Source organism: Sciurus carolinensis, chromosome 4 (genome assembly GCF_902686445.1).
Source record: "Sciurus carolinensis chromosome 4, mSciCar1.2, whole genome shotgun sequence".
NCBI classification, from domain to species: Eukaryota; Metazoa; Chordata; class Mammalia; order Rodentia; family Sciuridae; genus Sciurus; species Sciurus carolinensis.
In genome coordinates, this window is record NC_062216.1 from 101,760,316 (window position 1) to 101,788,286 (window position 27,971).

General features: G+C 35.1%; 1 protein-coding gene across 5 annotated transcripts in view; it reads left to right on the plus strand.

Annotated features, from left to right (window-relative positions):
• Window positions 1–27,971, plus strand: part of Cntn1 (contactin 1) — a 364,554-nt gene that overhangs the window by 68,996 nt on the left and 267,587 nt on the right. For all 5 annotated transcript variants that reach the window (XM_047548775.1, XM_047548778.1, XM_047548779.1 and 2 more), the window contains exon 2: window positions 25,122–25,169. The gene's annotated coding sequence lies outside the window, so the exon portion shown is untranslated. The remainder of the gene's footprint in view (window positions 1–25,121; window positions 25,170–27,971) is intronic.

Consider the following 27,971-nt stretch of genomic DNA (forward strand, 5'->3'; position numbering starts at 1 on the left):
ATTAGAATGGCGATTATCAAGAATACAAGCAACAATAGGTGTTGGCGAGGATGTGGTGAAAAAGGAACACTCATACATTGCTGGTGGGGTTGCAAATTAGTGCAACCACTCTGGAAAGCAGTGTGGAGATTCCTCAGAAAGCTTGGAATGGAAACACCATTTGACCCAGCTATCCCACTCCTTGGCCTATACCCAAAGGACTTAAAATCAGCATACTACAGAGATACAGCCACATCAATGTTCATTGCTGCTCAATTCACCATAGCCAGATTGTGGAACCAACCTAGATGCCCTTCAGTTGATGAATGGATAAAGAAACTGTGGCATATTTATACAATGGAATATTACTCCGCAATGAAGAATGATAAAATTATGGCATTTGTAGGCAAATGGTCGAAATTGGAGAATATCATGCTAAGTGAGATAAGCCAATCTCAAAAAACTAAAGGACGAATGATCTCGCTGATAAGTGGATGAGGACATATAATGGGGGGTGGGAGGGGCTAGCATTAGGTTTAGGGTTAGGTTTAGAGTTAGGCTAAGGAGAGCAGTAAGAATGAAGGAAAGAAGGACTGTGTAGAGGGAAAAGAGGGGTGGGAGGGGTGGGAGGGGTGGGAGGGGTGGGGGGGAGGGGAAAAATATAATAAACATCATTACCCTATGTAAATGTAAAAAAAATAAATAAATAAATTAAAAAAAAAAAATCTGCCTTGGAAAAGGATCTTACCCTGTGTGAAGTTCAGAAACAACTTGTCTAATGGAGGTATTTTAGTGGAGAACTGAAAGATTAATAGGAGTTTTTCAAATGAGAATGGGGCAAGAGAGTTGTTCAGCTAAGAATATTCTGAGATGGAAAAAATGTACTAAGAGTAAATGTCTGTGGAGGGAAGGAACACAGCAACAGCATATTAGGACAATAGAAGAAGCTAGTGTATAGAGAAGAAAAGCAAATGGAAGTAGACCTTTAATCTGACCAGATTAAAGAGATGGGTAAGGGACAGATCATGGAGGGTAGGTAGGTCATGGTAAGGGGATGGGTCTTTAATCAGCGTGCCACAGAATAAAAAGATAAAAACAAAGTGGAGCTTCAGAGGTATATAATGCATAAGGCTAATTCATTGACAAGTTCATTCATTTACTAAAAATATGTTGTAGTATCCTCACAACCTCAAAATCAGTGGCTTGCAGGAATACTTACAGTCCTGCATGATCTAACAATGAGATATATTCTTAGAAATGCATCATAAGACTGTTTTGTTGTTGCCCAAACATTATAAGATGTACTTAAACAAACCTTGATGGTACAGCCTACTGCAATACCTATGACTCCAAGGCTTCAAACCTATACAGCAGGTTACTATACTGAACACTGTACACATTTATAACTTATTAGTGTTTATGTACCTGAGCATATTTAAACATGGAACAGGTGCTATAAAAATATGGCATAAAAGATTAAAAATGGAATGCCTATGTATGGCACTTGTCACATGTAGAATTTTCAGGATTAGTAGTTAGTCTGAGTGAATGGTGAGTGAATGTGAAGGTCTCAGACATTACTGTGCACTATATATAGTAGACCTTATAAACACTGTGCACTTGAACTTTATTAACATTTATAAAAATTCTTCATGAACAAATTAATCTTAGCTCACTCTTCCTTTTTAAAAATTTTATAAACACTTTAGTTTTTAAAATTTTTGTTTCTATTGGTGATAGCACTTTTAAAATACATAGTACCCATGAACAAAACTATTTTCTTTCTTTACATCTTTGTTGTACTGATTTTTTTCCCATTAAAAATTTTAAACTTTTAGCATCTTTTTTTTTTTTTTTTTAATTAAAAACTAAGTCAAAATCATGCACGTTAGCCTAGACCCACCCAGGGTCAGGATCATTACTGTCACTGTCTTCCACCTGCACATCTCATCCTGCTGGAAGGTCTTCAGGGGCAATAACACTCATGGAACTGCCATCTCCTATGGGAACAATGCCTTCTGGAACACCTCCTGAAGGACATGCCTGAGGCTGTTTTACAGTTTACATTATTTTTTATAAGTGGAAGTAGTACATTCTAAAATAACAATAAAAAGTACAGTTTAGGTAGTACATAGTCATTTATTATCACTATCAAAAATCATGTACTGCATATTGTATGTGCTGTACTCTTACACAACTGGTAGAGTAGCAGGTTCATTTACATACACTAGCACCATCATAAACGTGTGAGTAATGCATTGTGCTAATGTTACCATGGCTAAAACATCACTAGGCAATAGGAATTCTTATGGGACCTGGGATTATGTGTGTGACCCATCATTGTCCAAAACATTATAGAATGCATGACTGTATTTCCCACTCAGTAGTCCACAGTAGTCTGGGAATAGTTCTTTTCCAGGCTTCAATTCCAGACCTGGAGACTCAGATTTTCTCTAGGAACTGAGCATACTTTTTTTAATAGCAGGAGGTGAGGTGGAAAGTAGAAGTTAGGAGCAGGATTTGGGGGCAGGTATAGCCTGGGTCGAGCCAAATCATGCAAGTACTTTTAAGTCTCTGCTCAGAGATGGTTCATTTGTAACTGGTCACATCCGTGCTTTCCATTACCAAAAGCAAGTCACATGACCAAATTCAAACTTAAGAATAAAAAATATGCTTTTTCCATTGAGGGGATGAGGAGAAATATGATTATTTGGTGAACAATATCTACCAAAGGGCTCTTCTGGAAACTACGGTTGGAAGTGTCAAAGAGCACTTATTCTAGTCAAGTTAAGCAAGCAAGAAAGGCTTTATTTAAGACTATTGCACTAAGTGAAGACCAAACTCAGTGAAATAAACGGCAGGAGAATTTTTAAACACTGGGCTGAACTAATGGAAAAGTACTGAACATTATTGGGGAGAGACTAGTCAATATGATTGAGCCATCTGTGTTTGCTAATTGTTGCTTATTATTGAAGTTAGGTTCCTACTCTTCCACAGAGACGGGAAATAGGTGTACATCTTTTTACATAAATACATTTCAAAGGAATGCTTCCAAGTCCTTGACAGACTTTCCTGGTCTTGGGAGGTTTATATCTCAAAGGGATAAAGAAAGAATTTACAGTTTCAAGTTTTCTGAAGTCATATGCTCTGAGAAAAGAGGTCAGGGACCTACAGTCAGGAAAAAACCTGCCTGAAGTTTAGTTGGGCTGAGGGGAATTTTAGGATGTCTTGCTCACAGTGAATAACACATGTATCTTTAGAAGCACCTCAGGATTGCCCCTTATAATCCCATCCTCCCACGAGATGAGTCATGGAGTATTTGGCAGTATGTTGTTTAATTTCCCAAGACGTGAGAATTTTTTGATTACCTTTTGGTTTAGAATTGTTCTATAATTTCAAGTTAAATTTTCTTTGAGATTAGCGTACACATTCCATTTGGTTTGTGAGTCTTGCATTGTGGTTACAAAAGTAAGATTTGTAAACATTACATAAGCACTCGAGAAGAATATGTATGTATAGTGACCGGATGCAGTGTTTTATATTAATTCATATATAATGTGTTTTACGTACACATCTTTTTATGATAGGTAATTAGGTATTAGGTCATTTGAGAATTTTGTTGATAAGACTTGATAATGGATAACTATGAAGGGTATGATAAATAAAGGAATCAAGAAAAATTAGATCTTGCTATAGGGCTCAACCTGAGTTACTTAGTGAATGTTGATAACATATTTTGAAATAGAGGAATTGGAGAGAAGCTGATTGGAGAATCATGTTAATTGTAGAAAACATCTACCCTGTGGTATCATTGTTCAGGGAGAGTTTTATATGCTTTCTTCAAAATTCTGTCATACAAAATACATCTGTGTTTTATAAAGGAATTATCTATTTTTAATATGATCAATGAGAATATTTCAATTTATGTTATATAATATCTACTTGGCTTGGAAATTACAAGGGTCAAATAATACTATGATGTAAAATATTTACTTTTCAATTACTCCTTAATAATAGAATTATCTCATTTCTACCATCCATTCTTTATATGTTAATTAAATATTACTTGGAAAGTTACCTGAGATAATTGTCTTTCCACTTTTCTTATTTACTTATTTACATTTCTGTAGGTAAAAATAACTTTAAAGGAGTTTTTCTTAATTGGTTGACTTTCCTAACTTAATAAATTGTAGAGAGAATTATTGTTTCATTAATCTCTTAATTTGTGTTCCTAAAAAGCACAGTCTTGACATAAGAAATTGTTTGTTGACTCATCTTTAGGTAACTTACACTTCTCTAGATTAATGAAAATAATTTTAAATGAAATTTCATCTCAAACAATGGGTATTGATTTTACAACCTTGCTTCATATTCTCAGTGTATTTTGTTATCCATTTAATACCTTTACAACACTTATGTAACAGTTAATAATTTAATTTTTTTGTGTGCATGCTAAGCAAGAACTCTGACTATATCCCCAGCCCCATGACTTATAAATTATAGTTGTCATGTTCCTTAATTTTTACCACAACTCTGTGATCTTGTATTAGTAATACCTTTTTTTTTGGAAAAGGGAACCTCTGCTTAGGAGTCAAGGGCAATGTTGTACAGCCAATATAGGCCACGGGGTCCCTCAAATCATCTCCTCTCCCTCCTGATCCGGAGTGCTGGGGCCATATCCCAGTTATTTCAAAGTAGTATCTGTAGTTTTGTTAAATTACTTGTTCATGCTGCTCTTGCAAATCCCTTCTAAATGTACACTAATTAGGCAATCATATCCTTTATACACAATGACTAGGTCATGTCTGATTATCCCTCCCTACCTCCCCCAACTCTGTTCTTTTTGCTAATTGGGCACAGTAAGGATCTTGTATGAAATTGAAGCAGTGCTTCATTTGGGGAGGTATAACAAAGAAAGGTTATTTTCATCTCTAAACAGTTGCTGGCTGATCACCGTGTTCCACACCACAGAAAGGCCTGAATAATTCCTTTAAAGCAAAGTCCAAAGCCAAGAATTAGCAGTCTTTCTGGCTGAACTGCAACTGCACACAGGTTGGCCTCTCATTTTTGCAGGAATGTTTTCATTAGGTCAGCTGAAAGAATTCCTCCTTAGTTGGAATGCAAAATAAGAAATGTAGACAAGGATGAGAAGAGGACTTTTGGCAAGAAATGTCTGTAACATACCCATTGTCTGCATTTTCTCAAGTTTCAAATAACTGGAAATTTTATGCTTATGTTCAAATCAAGTACTGTTTATTTTAATTTTATGAAACATGAAATCTGTTATTTATATGCTACTTCATATGCTTGTATAAACACATCATTCACTGCCTAGCTGTACACTGAGAAATGCATCATAGTGCAAACAGTGTACTTGCACAAATCTAGATGGTATAGGTCAATCACTCAAAGTGGTCCCTTGATGTCATCAAGAGATGCAGTAAAAAAGCAAACATATGAGACTGCTCCTGGCATAACAGCATTCAGTTTTACAGTAAACTCTTTTTATATAAACAGAAGGCATGTACTCTAAAATAATGATAAAAGTTTAATGTAGTAAATACATAAACCAGTAACAGCTGTTTGTCATCATCAAGTATTATACAATGTACATAGTTGTATGTTCTCTACTTACCTATGATTACATCAGCACCACCTTAAACATAGTAATGAGTTGGCCTGGGATGTTATGATAGCCACAGAATCATTTGGAGATAAGTCTCTTTTAGCTCCATTGTAATTAGGGGACCACTGTAGTATATGTGGTTCCTCCTGACTGAAACATTGCTTGTAAAGTTGCCACAGGGTTGTATGTTTGTAACTTCAAGCTCTGGTGGTCTACATGTGCTGCAATGCTCAATGTGAGCCAGTCCTCCTTTTGTTAGTGGGACCAACAAAAATGCAAGCATGTGTAGGTGTACAAATGACCAAGTCAGACTTACTGTAGTCTATCTCTGTGAAAATATAAAGAACTAATTATTGTGTTAATTTTAAACTCAATATGCTTTTAAAAAACATAAACATTTGAGTAAGTAGAAAAATTTTATCCAATAAAATTTAATAGTTGTGAAAGTTACCTTACCTTTTTTTTTATGGAGCATATGATAAATTACTTTTTATTAATAAAGGGAGAAGGGTAGCTTTGTATTACATCTCATCTCCTAATAAATGTGGTTTTAATGTTATTAAATATCACAACCAATTGCAATTCTTTAAGAAACAGGAGCAGAATATAAAGTGCTTCTCAAGTTTGCCAGAGTCAACAGTAAATATTTAGTATATAAAGGAGTTAAAATAATTAAATTATTGATTTGGTGTTATATAACATTTATTCTGACATATATGAGTTGACCTGCAGTAGTCTTCAATTAACCAATGGAAGAAGAAACAACAGGCAAGTGTGAGGCCTTGTTGAACTTGATTTAGTGGTTAAAAACTTTAAGATTTTTATTTTATGTTCATAGATTTTTCTCATTAAGTTTAATGTTTTAGAATATCACATTAAAATATTATTTATTTTCGCTACTAATTTTTTTTTGGTGCCCCCTTAAATTTTACATCTGAGGCAAGTGCCTTGTTGTTTTCATTCTGGCTCTGGTTCTGTGCCACTTGGATATTTTTAAGGCATCAGTATTAATTATAATATTTGTAAGAATACATCTCTAGGAAGGATTTAATCCTTAGTCAACTCTCTTAACTAGTTGTGTGTAAATATCTCTTTTACATTAATATCAAACTATACATTGTGGGGAGAAGGGTATCTGGACTACATTACAGGGAAGTAAAAAGTGGTTTCTTCTAGGTTGTTCTTCACTGTTTCAGTGCTTCTTTGACAGGTATTGAAGCTAAAACAACCCTATCAAGTTTGGAGGGACTCTGTTGCCCAAGTTATTTCACATTTTGCATTTCAATAACTATTACCAAATTCCTACTGAAGCAAATTACATTAGCACTTTGAAGAATGCTGCCACTGTTACCTGAAAACAATCTTTTAGAGGATAAATTGGCAGTCTTCATAACCCAGGTGATTCTGAAGGAGAAGATTCACCCAGTCAGTCATCTGGAAAAGAATAGCCCTCAGGCCCAGTGTTTCATTTAGAACAATTTCAGAGGAAGTAATTAAAATCCTTTTGAGTCTTTCCTAAAAAGCCAATTTGGGTGGGCTATTATCTGGAACTGGAAATAAAATGAATTCCAGAAGAATAAAATTTTCACTCAGAGAATCAAAAAAATTTGTATCTATTAACAATGTATGCATATGTACATATTTTTTCAGTGCCTGAAGACTGAAACCATGAAAATAATATTTAAAGGTTGTATATATAACTTACAATAATTTGCATATCAGCTACAGATTGGAATTTGAGCATCTAGATGCACCATAAGGAATAAAAAAAACTTAAAAGATAATATATGATTAATGAAATATAATTGCAAATATTACTAAAATGTATGTATAAAGAGGAAACGTTTATACATTATACAGAAAACTGAGACTGGTCTGGCTAGTAAATGCTTTTTCTATAATGTGTGCTATATTGGATAATCTAAAGCACATGCTATATGCAAAATAATAAATATGAAATATGAAGCACTTAAATTTTACTAGTGACAGTTAAATAGTCAGGGGCAGGTGCATTATGAAACTAATGGTGTGGAAACTTCCTTATTAGTGTTTAGATGTTAATGAATTGTTTTCCAATTCTGAGAGTTGAGTCTTGCTTTGCTTATTAAATTAGAACCCTGAGTGCATTTTCATTTGTTGATAAAATAGTCCGTGCATGTAGTAGAGAAACCAGTTCTAAGGAAAACCTGGAGAGAATCCAATAGGATGTCACCTATGCCATTCTAATAGGAAATCACATCAGAAATTAATCTCATTGTACTGTAGTTTAAAAAAAATTGAGGCCTGTGAAAGCTTATTGAATTACTTAGAATAACTGTCAGAACATATTAGAATCTGGATTAAAACCACTTCTCAAGACTCAAAAACTAGAATAGTCTTCTTTACATCAGCCTGTCAACCTGCAATCTTTTCTTGAACAGTGTGAATAGGTATATATTTTCACCTTGATTTTAAAATAAATTTCTGAGGAGCTTAATTTTCAACTAAAATAAATGTATAGTGTTATTTACTTCTTTTATAATGTTCTTACAAAAATTCTGGTAGATATGAAAAACTATATGCTCCATGAGGGATGTGTTCTAGTTTAGACAGCTGAATCCTCAATTCAGGATTAGTGAAGGAAAACATTAATAAGTGAGAAATACTTATCCTGTTGCTTTTGTGAACCTGCAGAGTTCACAGGCAGGATGAACCACTGCAGTCTATGGGCTGCCTATAGTCCTGCTGGATGTAGTATCTGCAAAATAATATAATGTAGATGCTATATAGACTTGTGAAATATTTGATTCCAAATCAAGTAGTTCCTAAACTGTCTTCAATTATGTTTTAAAGATGATTTTATTTTTATGTATATGGTATCAGTAGAAAGCAATGAAAAGATCTATTTTCTTTGATTGAAGTAATCACACTCACTTGTCTGTAATCATACACTGTGTTTTGTTCACTATATGATAGATGGATTCCACTAGTTAGCTACCTAGATTAGGAATCTTAAATGCAATCTGAGGAATTTATCGCCAGAAAATAAATAACTAAAATCTATTCTATAATTTATACTAAGGAAGAGTAAAATAGAAGAAGGTATGTCATACTTATTCAACTGCTATGTGTTTGGAAGATTAACTTTATCCCTATTCCTATAGGATTTTTGTCAAATTTTCAGTCAAGTACTAATCCAAAATTCTTAGTTGAATATTCAGACTCACTGAAAGGGATGGGTTTCATTCTTTACCTAGACATGCTCAAAATTAATATTTAACTGATGGTGGGAAGCCATTGAATGTATCTGAACAGGCCACTAAGATGATCAAGCCTGTAATATAGGAATATTTATTTGGAATCAGTGTGCAGGATAAAGTGGAAAAAGAGTCTAGTCAGAATGTTGTGATTGTCTAAGCAATAGAATGAAAGACTTCATTGGGGTGGGGACGGTGAGACTGAAAAGGGTATATACTCTATTAAAATGTCCACCGTACATGTAGTTACTTTCTAAGGAAAAGTGGAAGTAAAATGCACTAATGTTTCAAGCTTGAGTAAGTGGGGAAGAAGGGACTAATGCCCTCTGAGTCTTACCGTGTGCCTTGGAAAATGCAGGTTACACACAGTGTCTCATCTAACATTAACAGAAATATAGTCCATGGAAAAAGAAGGAAGCTGTGGAGAGGACTGATGAAGTGGGAGACTTCAGACTCAGACTTCAGCTGCGCTGAGAAATTCAGGAACTGAGCATCAGTGATTCTGGAACTGAAGAGAGAGAGAGAGAGAGAGAGAGAGAAAAGAGAGAGAAAGCACTTGAAACAATTACAGACACTTTGAAATTATTTGAAAGAACTCAATTATATTCAGAAAAAAAGGGAGTCATGGTCAGAATTTTGGGTAATGAATACTGATTTTATTGAATCTTGGGAAAAACAGAAGCCAATGAGAGATAGAAAAGGCAACTAACAGAATGCCCAATACAGTGCTATACCATAAAAATCAAAGAAAAAAGAAGGTTTTAAAGAGGGAAGACTCAGCAATAGTGGTGTATACTCTAAAGAAAATGAGTAGAATGAAAGTTAAAAACAAAGCTTTACATTTTGAACTAAAAAAGAATTGATGATATAAATAAGTTTTGATTAGGTCTGAGGATATAGATATAGTCAGTTTTAGAGTATACCTAGTATATGCAAGGCCCTGGGTATAAAACACAGCACTGAAAAAAAATATATCAAAATTATTAAATCAATGGGAACATAGTCTAGAGCACAAGTGCATTATCAGCATAAGTCAACAACTATTTGCGAAATGAGAAGTAGATCCATACCCCTTTGTAAGAAAAATCGACATTTCAGAGATCAAGCCAGGATAAAGCAGGTCCAACCCAAAACAATATTTGCAGGGAAGGGAGAGGTCCTGGTGGAAATGTAATCTGAGCAGCTTCTTGAGGCTTTATTGGAGAATGCAACCAAGCTGAGGCATTCAAATGTTCAATATTAAACTTAAAAAAAAGAGGTCCAGGCTCAGTCTGGAAAAGATTGAGGGGACAAAGAAACACAACAGGAAAGAGATATATATCAATACCTTTTAGGAGATGAAAAATTCTAGGTCATCTCAAGAACATTCAAAAAAGGCAAATAAACCACATGACCAAAGAAGAGTTCTGATGCCATAAATGTGGATTCTGGATTGACGGTAGAACTAATGTCTTGCTTCAGGAAAGAAGCAATATCTTAGTGAGTAATATCTTGCAGCCATTATAGTCCAGCATTCGGCAGAGTGCCTATCATAATGTATATTTTGTAAATAAACCAAGAGTTCAGAGAATGAATGAAAGACAGGGAACCATTAAAAGATTTTGAAAAGAAAAGTGAAACAAGGATGACATTTTTAAAATGTCATTCTGCCTACAAGAAGATAATAGATTGTAGCTGGGAAAGATTATAAGAAATAAGGCTTCTACAGAAGAAACATGGTTGCTGTGGTAGAAATAACTGTGTTTAAATGGAGATAAAGAGAAGCAGATGATTTGAGACATGTTTGAATTAATTTGACAAATCAATAAAACTTGGTTGTTTAAAGTATGAGTTGAGAGTGAGGAAGGAGTGTGAAGGTGCTCAGGTTTCTCTTTTTGAGAAACGGGATGAAAAATGGTGAGGGGATACATAATGAGAAATTTGAGGGAGAGGAAAAGGAAATTATAAAGAGTTTAATTTAAGACTTGCTAACTTTGATAACTCTGTGGATCATCCAAGTAAAAATGACCAACAGTCTGGTTTTTATGTCCCTGGATCTCAGAAAAGGAACATGGACTAGCATGAACATTAGTAGTTGACACTGGTTTGCAGAAGACAGGAAGACTCTCATGAACATAAACATAAAATTGTGAGCCAGGAAATTGCAAGGTAAAATAATAACATGACTGATGTAGGTAACTGAGTTGATTGGAGAAGAGAGATGAAGTCAAAACAAATTGAACACTGGAGAATTTTTTTTGCAAAATTAGTATGTATATGTAAAGACTGGAGATGGAAAGAGCCTTTCATCTGAAAACATTCCCTGGAAAGTTCTCAAGAAGAATGGGTTTTCAGTGGTTGGAATGGCACTAGGAGGAAAGCATTAATGATTAAAGTGTCTGAGGAGAATTTCAAAGACTAGAATTCATTCTCAAATGTCTTATTGATAGAAAGAAGTGGATCTGTCGTAGTTCTGTAGTTCTACAAAAAGGAGATTTTGCAATCTCACAAGACAATGCATAGTGGAATGATTATAGGAAATGCATTTGAGATAGTGATAGTCTTCTCCAATGGATGGGAAAAATACAAGCTAATGGTGATTGTCAACCTTTGTGAAAATTTAACAAACACTCTGTAAAAATATCTGTACTTTGAGAAAGTTTTCCATTCCTTCCCACCCAATCTAATTTCATTAATATCTACAGAAATCACACATTTAACTCTCATTTCAATATGTAATTTAGTTATTGATAATTTTTTTTCATTATAATAAGAGAACATTTCAATAATGCCTTTAGTTTCCTTCTTTTAGTCTATTTTTTACCCTTCTCTAGATTTTTTATTAAATCAAAGTTCACTAAAGTCTTTGAAAGAGAAATTAGAGCAAAGTCTAAAGAAATATTTCTCATATTCAATAAGAAAGCAGTTATTTCTTAAATCTATTGTATGGAGGAGAAATTTTAAAAATAACTTTAGATACTGTATTTGGACAAAACCTAACTTATACTCAAGAGAATAGTGTAATTAATTGTTTTTTAATATCATGCTTGTTTCTTTGAATACATTTTCTTCTGCAGATGTCAATTTCAAGAAAATTTTTAAAAATACCAGGTATAGTTACCTAGAGGTCTAGAATCTTGGATGGTTTGGCTTTAGCTTAGTAATTCTTCCCTTCATCATGTTTTTGGGTATGAAACATTCTCTCTCTCTCTCTCTCTCTCTCTCTCTCTCTCTCTTTCTCTCTCTCTTCTTTTACATATCTGAGTCTGATATCCTGATGTGGGGTAACATATATAAGTATATTATTGTGAATAGTCTGTGTTTCATCTTTAGTTTTGTTCTGTTTACTTTTTACTTCATTTGAGAAATGTTTTTCCTAACCACAAGTAAAGCATGAACACACTGTGAATTTGAAAATAGGCATTCAGAAACTGGAGTGTGAAAATATATAAATCTATGATCTTTAAAAATTGAAAAGAGGACGAATGATCTCGCTGATAAGTGGATGAGACACATAATGGGGGGTGGGAGGGGGCAAGAATGGAGGAAGGAGGGACTGTATAGAGGGAAAAGAGGGGCGGGAGGGGTGGGGGGAAGAAAAAAAATAGCAGAATGAATCAAAAACTATTACCCTAGGTAAATGTATGATTACACAAATGGTATGCCTCTACTTCATGTACAAACAGAGAAACAAGATGTATCCCACTTGTTTACAATAAAAATGAATTTTAAAAAATTGAAAAGAGAGTTCCATGATAAATTTTATTATATTTATTACAACTCAAGATCTATGTTACATACTACAAAGAACTGAGACAATAGTTTCATGAAATGGTAAAATATTGCTCTGGGCAACATTGACAATAATAGATAAGCAAACAAAAACAAACCGTAGAGATCAATGTGAGGTAAAAATATACTGAGTGTGTTGTATGTTACTGTACAGTTAGTTCTTGAGTCAACTGTACATATAGATTCTTAATGTTAGGAAACAAAAGTTATTTGATTCATGCAGTGTGACTTATTAACTATCTATTGTAAACATTACAAAAGCAACTATTTACAGCATTTGCCTCATTCCACATGAGGCAATACCCACGATATGGTCAATACCCATGATATTTTTCTATTATTCTTCCATTCTAAATTTTTATTCTCTTTTATTGAAAATAAGCCTTAAATTTTATTCCTTTATTCTTCCAGCTAATGTGCATTTGGGATTCCTAATTGAGTATAAAGTTCTTACAACCCTCCAACACAGAAGACCAAGAGTTCTTACACTGATCTTGAAGATATGAGTAAAGCCTCTATAAATATAATAAAATTCATTGAATTATACACTTAAAATGGATAAATTTAATAGCGTTTAAGTTATATCTCAGTAAATTTTTTTTGTTTGGTTTTGGTTTTAAGAGAGAATTAGGACAATTATTTTATTTGTAACCAATTTGATCTGTGACTTTGGATTCATAAATAGTCTGTGCAATCCTGTGAGGTCAATAGTCAGGTCATAATTTAATATTTTAAACTGTTCCTTTCTCCCTGGATACTTTCTGAACTTGAAAAATGTTCAGTGAGGTTCCATTCCTAAAAATGAACAGGAAACAAAATGTTTCTTTCTCTCTCTTCCTTCCTTCCTTGCCTTCTCCTTTGTAATAGGTATAAGAAAGAAATAGTCCTCACACTATTTCCACATCTTTAACTCCCCCTCCCTTTACTCTTGGGAGAGACTGACTTTACAAGGTCACAAGTTACTCTTACATTGCCAGCTGCAGTGATTTCTGCACAGCTCTCATCTTTCTGGGAACTCTCTGGACAACCTCTTAAATTGTTTTTTTGTTTTCATAAAATTGTTCTTTGTTTTCTTAAAATTATTATTTTTTATTTGCTTGTTTTTGTTTTGTTTTACAACTACTATGAAAACCAATGTGGAGAATACTCAAAAAACTAGGAATGGAACCACCATATGACCCAGCTATCACACTTCTTGGTATTTATCCAAAAGAATTAAAATAAGCAAGCTATTGCAATACAGTCACTTCAATGTTAGAGCAGTACAATTCACAACAGCCAAATTATGGAGTCAGCCCAGATGCCGGTCAATAGATGAATAGATCAAGAAAATGTAGTATACATACACAATGGAGTTTTACTCAGCCATGAAGAAGAGTGAAATAATTACATTTGTCAGTAAATGGATGGAAATGGTGGTGGTAGGGGGGATCAGATATCATAAATATATATGGAAGATCAGTGGAATAGAAGTTAGAGAATGAGAGGGAGAGAGGAAGGATGGGAAAGGGAAGGAAATATGGATCAAATTTAATAAAATCATGTTATATGTATACATAAATATATCAAAGAGATATTCACATTAATGTATATGTAGGCAGTACCGATAAAGTATAAATAAATAAAGGAGTAAAAGAAAGACCAATATAGAGGAAGGAGAATCAGGGGAAGGATGGGGAAAATAAATGATTCCCTTGCTTTCCCCTAAGTATTAGGTATAACTAAGAAATAGTCCTCACACTATTTCCACATCTTTAACTTATCCCACCTTGTATTTACTCTTTGGAGAGACTGACTTTACAAGGTCACAAGTTACTCTTGCATTGCCAGCTGCAGTGATTTTTGCATAGCTCTTACCTTCCTGGAACTCTCTGAAATAGGGAATTGAAAGCAACTTATTTGAACATATGTTTTTTTCAAAATGGATCTAACCTCTATGTATAACTCTAATGCTCTAAATAATTTAAAAAATGTTTTTTGTTTGATTTTGGCTTCAGTGAGGTTTTTTTAACTTGTCATATCCATTCTCTGATCTCTGATCACACCCTTACACTGTTATTTCTTCTCCTTCTTTTTTTTTTTTTTTTTTTTTTTTTGCTTATCTTGTTGTTCCCATCCCTCCCAATCCTAGATTCCTCCCACATATGTTCCATAATTCTCCTGGCACTAACTCTCATACTTCTGTGAAAATGGCATCAAATCCTTAAGTCTAGCCTTGATCTTTGTCTTAACTTCAGGTACATATTTTCAACTTCCCATTTTGATTTCTCTGTCATGTCACTGAACCTTTAAAAAAATGTCATTTTCATTTTTCCTCCAAACTCTTGTCTCCAAATCTCTAGCAGTAGCACATTCATACATCTAGTCCACCACAGAGGACTCCCAGAGTATATTTAGTTCCATATTTTTCATTTTTATATACAAAAATATTAGAATATAGAATTGACCAACTCCTATCAATTGTCCTGAAAGATTTTTATTTATTTATTTATTTATTTTTATTATTATTTTTTTATTATTGTATGCAAATGGGATACATGTTGTTTCTCTATTTGTACATGGAGTCAAGGCATACCATTTGTGTAATCATACGTTTACATAGGGCAATGATGTTTGATTCATTATTTTTTTTTTCCCTTCCCCCCCACCCCTCCCACCCCTCTTTTCCCTCTATACAGTCCTTCTTTCCTTCATTCTTACAACATTCCTTATCCCTAACCCTAAACCTAACCCTAAACCTAATGGTAACCCTTCTCACCCCCTAATATATGTCCTCATCCGCTTATCAGCGAGATCATTCGTCCTTTAGTTTTTTGAGATTGGCTTATCTCACTTAGCATGATATTCTCCAATTTCATCCATTTGCCTGCAAATGCCATAATTTTATCATTCTTTATGGCTGAGTAATATTCCATTGTATATATATGCCACAGTTTCTTTATCCATTCATCAACTGATGGGCATCTAGGTTGGTTCCACAATCTGGCTATGGTGAATTGAGCAGCAATGAACATTGATGTGGCTGTATCTCTGTAGTATGCTGATTTTAAGTCCTTTGGGTATAGACCAAGGAGTGGGATAGCTGGGTCAAATGGCGTTTCCATTCCAAGCTTTCTGAGGAATCTCCATACTGCTTTCCAGAGTGGCTGCACTAATTTGCAACCCCACCAGCAATGTATGAGTGTTCCTTTTTCACCACATCCTCGCCAACACCTATTGTTGCTTGTGTTCTTGATAATCGCCATTCTAATTGGGGTGAGATGAAATCTTAGGGTAGTTTTGATTTGCATTTCCCTTATTACTAGGGATGTTGAACAGTTTTTCACATATCTGTTGATTGCTTGTAGATCTTCTTCTGTGAAGTGTCTGTTCATTTCCTTAGCCCATTTGTTGATTGGATTATTTGTATTCTTCGTGTAGAATTTTTTGAGTTCTTTATAGATTCTGGAAATTAGCGCTCTATCTGAAGTATGGTTGGCAAAGATATTCTCCCACTCTGTAGGCTCTCTCTTCACATTTCTGATAGTTTCCTTTGCTGAGAGAAAGCTTTTTAGTTTGAATCTATCCCAGTTGTTGATTCTTGCTTTTATTTCTTGTGCTATGGGAGTCCTGTTAAGGAAGTCTGATCCTAAGCCAACAAGTTGAAGATTTGGACCTACTTTTTCTTCTATAAGATGCAGGGTCTCTGGTCTGATTCCGAGGTCCTTGATCCATTTTGAGTTGAGTTTTGTGCAGGGTGAGAGATAGGGGTTTAATTTCATTCTGTTGCATATGGTTTTCCAGTTTTCCCAGCACCATTTGTTGAAGAGGCTATCTTTTCTCCATTCCATATTTTTGGAACCTTTGTCTAGTATGAGAAAATTGTATTTATTTGTGTTTGTGTCTTGTCCTCTATTCTGTACCATTGATCTACCTGTCTATTTTAGTACCAATACCATGCCGTTTTTGTTACTATTGCTTTGTAGTAGAGTTGAAGATCTGGTATTGCAATACCCCCTGCTTCGTTCTTGCTACTTAGGATTGCTTTAGCTATTCTAGGTTTTTTATTCTTCCAGATGAATTTCATAATTGCTTGCTCTATTTCTGCAAGGTACATCATTGGGATTTTAATTGGAATTGCATTGAATCTGTGTAGCACTTTAGGTAGTATGGCCATTTTGACAATATTAATTCTGCCTATCCAGGAACATGGGAGATCTTTCCATCTTCCAAGGTTTTCTTTAATTTCTTTCTTTAGTGTTCTGTAGTTCTCATTGTAGAGGCCTTTCACCTCTTTTGTGAGATTGATTCCCAAGTATTTTATTTTTTTCGATGCTATTGTGAATGGGGTAGTTTTCCTAAATTCTCTTTCTGAGGATTCATCACTTATGTACAAAAATGCATTGGATTTATGAGCATTGATCTTGTAACCTGCTACTTTACTGAATTCACTTATGAGTTCTAAAAGTTTTCTGGTGGAATTTCCAGGTTCCTCTAAATATATAATCATGTCGTCAGCGAACAGGGATAGTTTGGGTTCTTCTTTTCCAATTCGTATCCCTTTAATTTCTTTGGTTTGTCTAATTGCTCTGGCTAGAGTCTCAAGGACGATGTTGAATAGAAGTGGTGAAAGAGGGCATCCCTGCCTTGTTCCAGTTTTTAGGGGGAACGCTTTCAGTTTTTCACCATTTAGAATGATATTAGCCATGGGCTTAGCATAGATGGCCTTTATAATGTTAAGGAATGTTCCCACTATCCCTATTTTTTCTAGTGTTTTGAGCATGAAGGGGTGCTGTATTTTATCGAATGCTTTTTCTGCATCTATTGAAATAATCATGTGATTCTTAACTTTAAGTCTGTTGATATGGTGAATGACATTTATTGATTTCCGAATGTTGAACCAACCTTGCATCCCTGGGATAAAACCCACTTGATCGTGGTGCACTATCTTTTTAATATATATTTGTATGTGATTTGCTAAAATTTTGTTGAGAATTTTTGCGTCGATGTTCATTAAGGATATTGGTCTGAAATTTTCTTTCCTCGATGTGTCTCTGTCTGGTTTAGGTATCAGGGTGATATTGGCTTCATAGAACGAGTTTGGTAGGGTTCCCTCCTCTTCTATTTCATGGAATACTTTGAGGAGTATTGGAATGAGCTCTTCTTTAAAGTTTTGTAGAACTCGGCTGAGAACCCATCTGGTCCCAGACTTTTCTTTGTTGGTAGGCTTTTGATGACCTCTTCTATTTCATTGCTTGAAATTGGTTTATTTAAGTTGTGTATGTCCTCCTCGTTCAGTTTAGGTAATTCATATGTCTCTAGAAATTTGTTGATGTCTTTGAGGTTTTCTGTTTTGTTGGAGTATAGATTTTCAAAATAGCTTCTAATTATGTTTTGTATTCAGTTGTGTCTGTTGTGATGTTTCCTTGTTCATTCCGAATTTTAGTAATTTGAGTTTTCTCCCTCTTTCTCTTTGTTAGTGTGGCTAAGGGTTTATCAATTTTGTTTAGTTTTTCAAAGAACCAACTGTTTATTTTGTTAATTTTTCCAATTGTTTCTTTTGTTTCAATTTCGTTGATTTTGGCTCTGATTTTAACTATTTCCTGTCTTCTACTACTTTTGGTATTGGTCTGCTCTTCTTTTTCTAGGGCTTTGAGCTGTAGTGTTATGACGTTTATTTGTTGATTTCTACTTCTTTTTTTGAATGCGCCCCATGAAATAAATCTTCCTCTAAGTACTGCTTTCATAGTGTCCCAAAGATTTTGATATGATGTGTCTTTGTTCTCGTTTACTTCTAAGAATTTTTTTATTTCCCTCCTGATGTCTTCTGTTATCCAATCATCATATAATAGTGTATTATTTAATCTCCAGGTATTGGAGAAGTTTCTGTTTATTATTCTATCATTTATTTCTAATTTCAATCCATTATGATCTGATAGAGTACAAGGTAGTATCTCTATCTTCTTGTATTTGCTAACAGTAACTTTGTGGCATAAAATATGGTCTATTTTAGAGAAGGATCCATCTGCTGCTGAGAAGAAAGTGTATTCGTTCTTTGTTGGATGGTATATTCTATATATGTCGGTTAAGTCTAAATTGTTGATTGTGTTATTGAGATCTATGGTTTCTTTATTCAATTTTTGTTTGGACGATCTATCCAGTGGTGAGATAGGTGTGTTAAAATTGCCTAGTATTATTGTGTTGTGGTCTATTTGATTTCTGGAATTAAGAAGGATTTGTTTGATGTACGTGGATGAGCCAATGTTCGGGGAATAGATATTTATGATTGTTACGTCTTGCTGATTTATGCTTCCCTTAAGCAGCATGTAATGTCCTTCTTTATCCTTTCTGACTAGTTTTGACTTGAAGTCCACATTATCTGAAATGAGGATGGATACTCCAGCTTTTTTGCTGTGTCCGTGTGCATGGTATGTTTTTCCCCATCCTTTCACCTTTAGTCTATGGGTATCTCTTTCTATAAGATGAGTCTCTTGCAGGCAGCATATTGTTGGATTTTTCTTTATAATCCAATCTGCCAGTCTATGTCTTTTGATTGACGAGTTCAGGCCATTAACATTCAGTGTTATTATTGTGATATGATTTGTATTCCCAGTCATTTGACTCATATTTGTTTTTTGACATGATTTAGTTTCACCTTTACTTGGCTACTCCTTTAGGCTAGCGCCTCCTGTTGCTGATTTGCATCATTGTTTTTCATCTCTTCCTCCTGGAATATTTTGCTGAGAAAGTTCTGTAATGCTGGCTTTCTTTTTGCAAATTCCTTTAGCTTTTGTTTATCATGGAAAGATCTTATTTCATCGTCAAATTTGAAGGTAAGTTTTGCTGGGTATAAGATTCTTGGTTGGCATCCATTTTCTTTCAGAGCTTGGTAAATGTTGTTCTAGGCCCTTCTAGCTTTTAGGGTCTGGATTAAAAAATCTGCTGATATTCTTATTGGTTTCCCTCTGAATGTAATTTGATTCTTTTCTCTCGCGGCCTTTAAAATTCTGTCTTTATTTTGTATGTTAGGTATTTTCATAATAATGTGCCTTGCTGTGGGTCTGTTGTAATTTTGTATGTTTGGAGTTCTATAAGCATCTTGTACTTGGTTTTCCATTTCATTCTTCAGATTTGGGAAATTTTCTGATATTATTTCATTGAACAGATTGTTCATTCCTTTGTTTTGTTTCTCTAAGCCTTCCTCAATCCCAATAATTCTCAAATTTGGCCTTTTCATGATATCCCATAATTCTTGTAGATTCTGTTCATGATTTCTTACCATCTTCTCTGTTTGGCCAACTTTGTTTTCAAGATTAAATATTTTGTCTTCAATGTCTGAGGTTCTGTCTTCCAGGTGTTCTACCCTATTGGTTATGCTTTCTATGGAGTTTTTAACTTGGTTTATTGTTTCCTTCATTTCAAGTACTTCAGTTTGTTTTTTTTTTCAGTATCTCTAACTCTTTATTGAAATGATCTCTTGCTTCCTGTATTTGGTCTTTTAACTGTTGATTGGTGCGATCATTTAATGCCTGCATTTGCTCTTTCATCTCCTCCTTCAATGCCTGCATTTGCTCTTCCATCTCCTCATTTGCTTCCCTGATCGTTTTAATTATGTACATTTTGAACTCCCTTTCTGACATTTCTTCTGCTGTGCTGTCATTGGGTTTTATTGATGTAGTATCTAGGTTTGTTTGGGACATTTTCTTCCCTTGTTTTCTCATATTGGTCAGATGTCAGTGGGAATCTGAGATATTGCAGATTTCCTCTATTGGCTTATAGTGTCCCGGTAGATTTCCAGTGTATCACCTCCCAGCCTTCAGTAGCCTGAAGTCTTGGAGGAACTTGATAATGCAGTGCTTCCGAATAAAGCTGCCCCTAGCCCCTACTGGTTCCAGGGCTTGGAGCTGGCTCTGTGCGGAAAGGCTCTCACCGGGGACCTGCACCGTGCAGCTGGCCGTGTGGGGGGAGCCCACCACCGGAGTGTGGAAGGCTACCTTGGGAAGACTCTAGCTGCCCTACCCGGCTATAACCCCACCCCTATCTGTGCCTGGCGCCCAGGCCAAGTTTCGCCCAGTGGGGGAGACTCACCCCGTGACTCTATTTTTGTCCAAGTCTCTCGATGACTCCCCTTCTTGAGTCCTGGGGTCTGGAGCAACTGGAGATGCAGTCACCCTCTAGGTCGCCATCTTGGATCGCCCCATGGAAAGAGCCTGCGGCCGGAGTGGGCAGAGCCGCCTGAAGAAGTCTCTGGCTGCCCTGCCCTGATCCCAGATGCTGCTTGGGAATCGAAGCTCTCCGTTGGCTCGGGGACTTGTGGCTGTCTCTTTGTAGAAAAGCTCTCACTGGGCGGTCTGTTCCAAGAAGCTAGCCTTGAAAGGCACCTCCCACCGCAGGGGTCCAGGCTGCTTGGGGAGGTTGCTGGCTGCCCTGTCCTGGTCCCTGAAGCCGCTTGTGGGCCAGAGTATGCTGCACTGGCTCCGGGACTTGGAGCTTGTTTTGATCAGAAAGGCTCTCAGTAGGGGGCCTGCTCCGAGAACCTGGAGAAGCTGGCTGTGTGGGAGGGGCCCACCTCCAGAGTGCGCAGGGCTGCCTGTGGAAGACTCTAGCTGCCCTGCCCGGCTCCAATAAGCCACCTCTATCTGGGCCTGCCACCCGGGCCGAACTTTACCCAGTGGGCAGACTCACCCGTGGCTCTATTTTGGTCTGAGTCTCTCAATGCCTCCCCTTCTTAACTCCTGGGTTCTGGAGCGACTGGGGATGCAGTCCCCCTCTAGTCCGCCGTCTTGGATCGCGCTTGAAAGATTTTTAAATAAATAAAATCTTTGTCTTCGTATTAATAAATTTGTCCTTGGACTCAAAGGCAGGGAAGGGGCTGATGTTGCCTATACAGTGGTGCTGCCTTATCTGCTGCTCACTTTCCATTATTTTAGTTACTCTCAGTCAACTGTGACCCACAAATATTAAATGGCAAATTCCAGAAATAAACAATCTCTCAATTTTAAATCACACACTCTTTTGAGCAGCATGATAAACTCTCATGTCATCCTGTTCTGTCCCTCCTAGGGTATGAATCATTTTATTTGCACAACGTGTTCATACTATATGTGTTACCTACTGATTATTTCACTTACCAGATTAACTGTTCTGTTATTGCAATGTTTGTGTTAAAATAGCCCTCTTTTTGCTAAATAGTGGACTCAAAGTTCAAAAGTGTGATGCTGACAATTTGGATATATCAAGAAGAAATCATAAAATGCTTTAAGTGAAATGGTAGGAAGGGAAAAAAGTAAATACTGAGTTCCTTACGTAAAATATGTCAAATTTATTTAAATTATCCTTCAAAAAGGTTTTTTTTTTTGTCAATTCCTCATCTGTTCCCCACCCTCTGGGAGGTGGTGTGGGGCATGGGGTTATTTAACAATTCCTTTTGTTTGCTACTTCTCATTCTTTAAAACAAGTAAGAACTTAACCTTCCTCAACTTTTTTTCACCTGCTACTTAGAAGAATTCTATCAAGGAAACTTATAATTTAAAAGCTAATCATCTGGTGTCATTTGGATGTGTAGCTATACCTAAAGGAATAATTAGGTATGGAGGAAGAAAATAAACAGTAAACCTTATGAGACTTATTTTTTATTAGGTTTCCCAAGGTCCTCAATTATCAGTGGCCAGGGATTGAACCTTAATTATAAGTACACCCTTTAAGACATTTGCTGTCACTTAAGACATTCTTTTAAATGTGCTTTCTTAGAGTCAAGTCATGAAAGGGAAGATTTCCTGTTATTGACTATAAAGCAGTTAAGAAATACTTTGGGATTCAATATAGAAAGTTCCCAAAGTTACATAAAAGTGGGAGCAAAAGTTAAATCTCTTTTTTAAAAGAAGAAATTGAATATAAAAAATGCTATTTCTACTTTGTGCCTACATATCAAAGAGCAGGTAAGATCAAAGTACAAAAGGGTCCATTTGGCTAGATTATGAAAGTTTTTTCACAGATAAGCACAGTTCAAAGCCGTCCAGTTCTGGTTTCTGCTCCTACCATTGTTAGGGGGAATCTTTTAGGCTAAAACTCTAAATCTCCCCAGAGCAGGTATAGTTCTGAAGTACTGGTTCAGAGTTTGAGCTGAGAATCTAGTCTGAATTCCTCAGATCTCTGCACTTCTTATCTTTTTCCTGAAAAGTCTTTACACCAAAGTGTAATCTTATTTTTATTGTTCTAGACCACAGTCCTATCCCATTTAAAGGTTATGGTTTTGGGGGACCTAGCTGATCAATATAGGAATACAGAAGAAATACTTTGTGCCCTTATTATACCAGGAGTACCAGTCACTTAAACAAACGAACAAACAAACAAAAGCAAACAAATGATAACAAAGTAAAACAAATAGCATATTCAAGTATGCTAGGATTGGAAGGAATTGGAAACCACTGCAAAGTGTTCATGTGTAATGAGTACAACTCATTCTCCATGGTTTGGAGAAAATTGTAGAAAGGTATCAGAGTTGGTCAAAATGACCATGGGAAGCTACATATCTCACAGTTTGTGAATAGGTATAATAGGCATTGGAAAAAAAGATAATGAATCATCTAAATGATTGGGTTTTGAAGTTTAAAACTATTAGGGATTGGAAATACCTCAGACAAAAGATCTGGAAAAATCAACCAAAAGTTTATCTAGTTTCCAACACTGTAGGAAGCTACAATATAGTTTTAGAATACACAACATGTAAAACAAGATTTGAAAGTGTTTCTCAGATCTTCCTCTCTCATATTTTCATAGAATGCCTTTTTTTTTTTTTTTGAGAAAAAATATGACCAAGCCTTGTTTCAAGGTTCATCTCAAAATTACATCAATCCAAAAAGGAGACTGTTCAGGAGACAGCAAGGCACTCTATTCAAGCTTCTTGTTTTTGATTAAAGGTTCAGGACTCATTGAGTAGACAATTATAATGTGGTTCCAGGAATGACTAGTCACACCAAAGGATTCAGTTTTCTCTTTTAAAGGACTTTATGTCAAGACAATGGGAGTCTTTTTTCTCTATGAAGATGGTGTGACTCATTATGAGTCAGGCTCTGCCTTACACTTGAAAGCAATCCGTGCTCACTAGGAAGGTTACCTCCATTAACAAGAGTTATCTCATCCATAAACAGCTAAAAATGGGATCCAAATACATGAAAATAAGTTGGATGTGAAAAACATTCAGGACCCTTAAGACATAAGTGACCAGCAAAGAGAGAAGTCAAATTTTGGGCTATAACTTGCTTTATCAATCCTCCAAAGTCCTATTTACACTGGGTAAAGTGCTAGAAACAAATAAGCCCATAACCACACTTGTGGGACAAACAACCTCAGATGAGACAGAGAAGTAGAGATAGCACATCAGCACCAAAAAGACACACCAACAATGTGCTCTCACACTTGAGTGTCTGTCCTACTGGACATTTGTCCTAATCAATCAAAATAGAAAATGTAAATTTCTGTTCCCCTGGGCCACTGAAGCTGGCCCCAGTCCCTCAGTGAAATTTTCTCTCTTTTCTCAATGATGATATGAAACAAGTATTTCTTCCCCATGAGTTAGGAACAAACAAAAATGTGTTGTTAATTTTGTTATTATCTTACATGGGCTAAAAGAAGGGTAAACCATTGCTTTTTCTGTCTTCCACAAAATTTGATTTTTCATCAGTTTTCTTCTAACCACTGTCTGGGTCAAAATGAGTCACTAAAGTGAAGTACAAGAATAAAGGAAATCAAAAGCAACATCATTAGGTGCATAGAGCAGCATCAAAGGTCCTAAATGGAATTGTCTCTGTGTACACTGTGTCTTCTCAATTGTTCTCTATTATAACCAAAATGGATCCTTATTGATTTATTTAATGCCTGTTTATATTTTGGTTTCTGCATCTGATTTTACACTTTCTCAAGAGTAAAGAATGTTTTTCCATAAGAATGGCAATAAAAATTTTCAAAGTTACTGAGATTTGGAAATCCAACACTCTGTTTTCTTCCTTCTATTAAATTTTTTTTATAATTTATCTTGTGAGAATAAATATCTTTAGAATACTATTTGGATGTGATTTTTGTCTTGTAACAGGAAATTATTAATTCTTGAAGATGAATTATTTGGCATAATGGTAGGTCACTAGCTCCAACTTAGTGTTCTTAGCGTTGTATATCATCAAATGGGACAAATTCAGCTATGACATTATTATAATTTAATTTGAAACATTAATTTTTAATAGAAGCCAATAATGCTGAATAAGATGATGGTTTAGATATAAACCATTAATAGGGTTTGAAAAAATGCTTCACAAAGGTCAGACTCCCTTAGCTTAAATGTATTTACTGATATTATAAATGTAATTTATGAATTTGCTGAGGTCTTACTGGAATTATTAAAGCAGAAACTTAGAACTTCTAGGGGATTGAAATACATCTTTTCTTCTGCATAACCTATTAAGAATGTGTACTAAAAGTAGAAACATTTTAATTTCAAGTTAACTAACTGTCATTTCATAACTATTTGTTTGTAGATATCCACTTTGGACCATTTTTGAAGCCCAATTCAGAAAAATCCCAAGGTAAGATATTTACTTATGTACATGTACATGACTATTTTAAGAAATCAAAATTTGTGTCAAAACTGTACAGAATGAAATATTAAAACATATTTCTAGTTGCTAAGAACCCAGAAATATTCTGATCCATGATAAGTACTGAATGGCATTGTTAGCTTACCTTCCTCAATTTTTAAAAGATAGTAAAAGCGCATGAAGGATTGCTCATGTTCTCTCTGCCAGTAGCCACACAAAGAAATCACCATGCCAACATACAAAACATTTAGGAAACAAATCAGACTGTTTAGTGCAACCGTCATATTACTGTTATAAGTTGATATAAGAGTCCAGAATCCAGTGTTGGGGGGAGCAATGGGGACCTGTCAAGAAATTATAAATAAGAAAAATAACCATAATAATAAATCTACTTAATGTTAATATAATTAAGGCACTGTACTAAGTATTCTATATTCTTTCTATCATTCAATCCTCCTTCTATTAAGTAAAATTATTATTATTATATTATTATTATTATATTATTATTAGTCCCTGAGGTCCCTCAAGTTTCATAGGTAACTGGTAAGTGGCACAGTTACTTTAAGTCTAAAAGACTCAAGTTTTAGTTTTCTGTAACTATGTAACTACCTGGGAAAGATAAGAGTTATGTGCTATATTGGGAGCAAGAAAGGCTTTGGATGGAGAGAATGAAAGGGAATTCTTCACGGTATGATGACTGCTAACAAAAGCATGAAAGAGGACAGAGACATGGACTGTGCTGGAGGGAATGATGCATGTTTGAGGAAAACGTAAGGAAGATTGTGCTGGAGGAGATGCAGGTGTGTGGACTTTGTTGATAAAAGTGATCCTTTCAACTTGGTAACTGGTCCCCATCTCTAATGTTATACCTAAAAACTGCTGAGCTGGATTTTGTACTATCATAGATGAGTGAGAGAATCCATAACCTGATGGGAATAACCTGTTTAAAAAAAGTAACAATGAAATACTTGACTTACCTAGCCCTACCATCCTTAGAATTCCAGGAGAGGCAGTAGAAATAGAAGGAGATGTGAATGCTTGTTGCTAGAAGAATAAACAAACATGACATTATTTATAACAGACTAGGTAAAAGACAAAAAATAAAAAGGAGAACAGATGGTTTTAAGTTTTTTTTTCCTATAGCAAAAGGGGAATTTTCAAAACTGAGAAATATAAGGATATAAACAGTTTTGTTAGAGAAGATGAATTTGGTTTCCATATTTTGCTTTTGAAGTGTAAGAGGGGAAATGGATTCATATATCCTTTAGGACATAGGTGTTGAGTGAAGGAAAGAAGTACAGATTAGGTCTTCATTGTATTAACTTTATTTATTAAAGTTTTTAAGGCAGAAGATTTCACTGTAAGAATTCATGTAAAATAGAAGGAATAATTTTTAACATTCTTTATCTCCTTTATTATTTTAATTACATAAAAAATAATTATGGAAGTATTGTCTTTGGAAAGACTCCTAGAAGTGCAATAAAACACCATAAATGTAAGAAGTTTTATGCAACTGGCAGATTTTCTTGAAGAAAGAATACAAGATCAAGCTTTAACATCAGTGTGTTAGGATAATTGCTTTGTCATCTTCTAATCACAGTACATGTTTCTCCTGTATTTTAAAATTTTGATTCACATTCTTTCATTACTGGTAACAATGAACATTTACATATAGCTATTAGTCGCTTGCATTTTTTTAGTTAATTATTTTATCTTTTGCTTAGTAAGGTTTGTTATTTTTGCTTTACATTTTTAAAAATATTTGATTTGTTCTTTTTAGTTATATGTGACAGTTGAATGTATTTTGACATATTATACATACATGGAGTATAATTTCCCATTCTGTGGTTGTACATGATGTGGAGTTACACTGTATGTACATAGGAAAGTTATGTCCATTCTACTGTCTTTCTTATTCCCATCCTCCCTCCCTCCCCTTCATTCCCTTATATTCTTCCCTCCACCATCCTTATTATCTGTTGCATTTACATATAAGAGAGAATATTTGACCTGTGGTTTTGGGGGATTGGCTTATTTCACTTAGCATGATAGTCTCCAGTTCCATACATTTACCAGCAAATGCCATAATTTCATTCTTCTTTATGGTTGACTAATATTCTACTGTGTATATACACTGCATTGTCTTTATCCATTAACTGGTTGAAGGGCACCTAGGTTGGTTCCATAGCTTAGCTGTTGTGAATTGAGCTGCTATAAACATTGATGTGGCTGCATCACTGCAGTATGCTGATTTTAAGTCCTTTGGGTATATGCTGAGAAGTGGGATAACTGGGTCAAATGGTGGTTCCATTCCAAGTTTTCTGAGGACTCTCCATACTGCTTTCCAGAGTGGTTGCACCAATTTGCAGAACCACCAAATAGCTGACATTTTAAAGATAATTTCAGATGAATATGTATGAATGAAACATAGCTAATCTTTAAAAATACACATGAGAAGATTTGCAAGCTGAATAAATGCCTTGTGTCCTATGCTTCATTGTAAACTACCAAAAATTTTGCTTGGGATTTGTTTCTTTGTTTGGCAACATAATGTTGATTTTTTTAAAGAACAGAATAAAGGATGATCTTGCAACTCCCTTAATAATGTGAATTACTTAGAATAGTGCTCCCGCAAACATTTATTTCAATTTGTTCCTGACAATGTTCTTTCTCTTACTTTAAGCATTTTCTTTCATCTGACATTATCATCATTCTGTTAACAATGTTTCAGGTAAAATACAATTTAAAATCACTTATATTTTAGAATCAAATATTCATTGTCCATGAAAC